Source organism: Onthophagus taurus, chromosome 1 (genome assembly GCF_036711975.1).
Source record: "Onthophagus taurus isolate NC chromosome 1, IU_Otau_3.0, whole genome shotgun sequence".
Classification (NCBI taxonomy): Eukaryota; Metazoa; Arthropoda; class Insecta; order Coleoptera; family Scarabaeidae; genus Onthophagus; species Onthophagus taurus.
The window spans coordinates 25,629,598-25,632,657 of NC_091966.1; positions in this window are offsets into that span (position 1 = coordinate 25,629,598).

Consider the following 3,060-nt stretch of genomic DNA (forward strand, 5'->3'; position numbering starts at 1 on the left):
TCATCTGGATGGCACAAAAAATCGAATTAAATCTGAGATGACAGTAATTCAGAAGAATGTCGTTCAATTGATTGACATTTCTGCTGCGAGATAGGTGGAGAAGAAAGAAAGAAACTCCTTTCTATCATTTCAAGAATAATATTTTATGGAACTCACAATTTCGTTTTTCTTGGAAAGGAATTTCAGTACGAAAGTCTTGTGGACTTATTAAAACTTACAATAGAATATAATTTAATATGCTTGAATATACTTCGAACCAGTTTCTGAAGAAGGTTACAACATGGCATCCGAAACGTCAAACCTTTTCTTAAAAGACGCACGGCAAAACCCGAAACTTTCTAGTGTTAGTTCTAATTTTAGTTCAATTAAAGCGATAGTGTTCGCAACACTTTGTATTATGTCCCAAAGTATACTACATTTTCATGTCTAAAATGAACTAATTAATATTTGCGGCCAGGTTCTAAGAAAACAAATGGTTGGTGAGGTAATGAAAAGTCGCGGTTTTTCTATTTTGGTTGACGCAACGCGTGACCAAACTCAAAATAAATTCTTAGGTTTTCAATCATTAGAAAAACTTGACACCGAATTATAGCGCCATAGTCCTAGACGCATTATCTAATTTTCTATTGGACATGGACAAACTCATAGCTCTTGAGCAAAAATATTAAAATGAAGCATCTCAAGGCATACGTCTTCCATTGTGCATAACACAACTGAATTTGGTTATTAATGACTGGATGAGGAAAATCAAAATGGTTGTTCAGATTTTACGGAACTTTTAATCTTTCGTCATTAAGGAACTCGTTTGATCTTTGACAATGATGAAAATTCATCAGCTATATTTCCCGTAATCAAACTTTATTCTTGCCATGGCGGTAATATCAATGTCATCAATGCTCTTCAAGGTATTGGCATAAATGTTCTTGACATTAAGAAAATTATAGAAACCATTAAAATAGTCTTTAAAACTAGCACGAAACTTATTTTGCAAACATGTATCAAAAAATTAGCGAAATAGCCATTGTTAAGCAACAAAAATTTAGGTCAAATACTATTTTACGTACCATATTAGATTTTATTACGTTTTCAAAACAAGCCGGTTCGAAAAAAATAACACACCAGTATACACTTTGAGATTGTTATATTTTTAACATTTGCGAATACAACTAAATATAATCTGCCGAAAAATTTTATTCTGTACACAATCATCGTGTAGAAGCTGAAATATTGTTACAATATTGACAACGGAACCATTTTTTTAGCAATAGCTAAAGCAATCATTACTATAAAGACTCCGTTAAGAGAAATTTTAGCACATTGAGAAGAGTGAAGACGTGACTGAGTGGACTGTGTACGCTAAAGTCTCCTGAAGATAATGGTACTAGTGATTTTAGTGTGATAGCTTCTTGTATCGAGGGGAGTCCACATAATTATTATTTAGAAATACGTGATTCATGTATTCATAAGTTTACTACTTTTTAATTCCTGTTAAATGGAATCTGCGAAAACTCGACCTCGACATTGAACCGTTTCCGAGGACATCACCTGTACTAGGTACAATTACACGCAGATTACCGTTATGAACATTTCTTTCTAAGTGTGACAGCCCGAATGGAAGACCATTGAGAATTGGCATTAAAGATTTACACATAATATGGGCTGCTGACCTTGGTCTAGTAAATGACATTGCCGAATGTAGAAGTGGTTTAGGTTTAATAAGTGTGATGATCATATGTTCCTTCCAAGAACTTTCCAATGAAAACCTTCCAAGTTTTTCTAATTCTACATTTAGAGTTCTTTTTTCGAATGATACCGGAAAAGTATCATGTGGCAAACCAATATTATACGCTTTGACTCAAAAAACATCAATCTGTAAATGTGCCTTTTTAAAATAGAATTAAAAACAGGAATAAATTTTTGAAAAAAACTTTTTAAAAATCTAATACACATAAGGAAAAGACATTTTTTTTATGAAAATGTACTTTTAATTGCTTTATTTATTATTAAAGTTACTAGGTATTCCCCTTTAAAAATTCGACCTTCAATAAAAACATATTTTCTTATAATTAGTACTGCAACTTTAAGATTTAAAGCTTTGCGCACTAAAACCTTGTTTTTATTATATTTCCTAGTTACATACAATGTATTAAGTTGTTTGTGCAGTTGAGGAGATGTAATTTCGGATTGAAGAATGTGTTAACTGTGCATGGTTATATGGCCCAGTTCCTCTTATAGAGTGCGGTATTACAGTTCTCTGTACGTAAACAATCTTATTTCTGTTTCAGCTGGAACAACATTAGAAGTGGGTGTTTGTTAGGTTTCTAAGTTCCACATTTTCTCTTATGTGTCAAAACTGCTATAGTTGTTTGTTTAAGTTTAAGTTCTATTTTGGGATGATCAAGACAAGCCTTGAAAATGAAAATACTTTTGGGTTTTCTCGAAAAAATAACTCAAACGTTATCGTTGTTATGAAGTTGGTAAATATTTATGTTCAGCTTTGTTTAAGAATGTTTCAAAATAATAGTTTTTAAATCTTATTCAGTTATTGGAGAATTAATTAGTATAAAAAATGTTTTAGATAGGTAATAAAAAATGAATTCACATTATACAGTATTACTCAAGCGAAAAGTACCGACAATGCTAATCGGTGTACTTTTTTATACGTGGGAGTTCCCAGTGAGCAAGTGAGTTACTGGTAATGTTCATCCAGTTGAGTAACTGCATCCGTAAACCTCTCTAAATGCCCATTCTCGAAGCACGTACACGATAAAACATTAAAATCCGACCTCCCATATAACGTAACCAATTCAAAAATAGACAAGTTTAAAATTAAATGAAAAAACCTACTTACTTTTTTATTTCACTTCCTCTTCTTCTAAACTTTGAAAGGCTAAATTCACTGATTGGTCATTAAAAATCACTATTGTTTTGGAATTAAAAAAATTAAGTACACTTTGTATGGACGATCGACTGCATTTTAGGAATTTAACGAAAATGTTATAATGGGAAAAACTGTCTTTAAAACTATTAAAAATATTTGTATCGCGAGTGCTTTCCGAC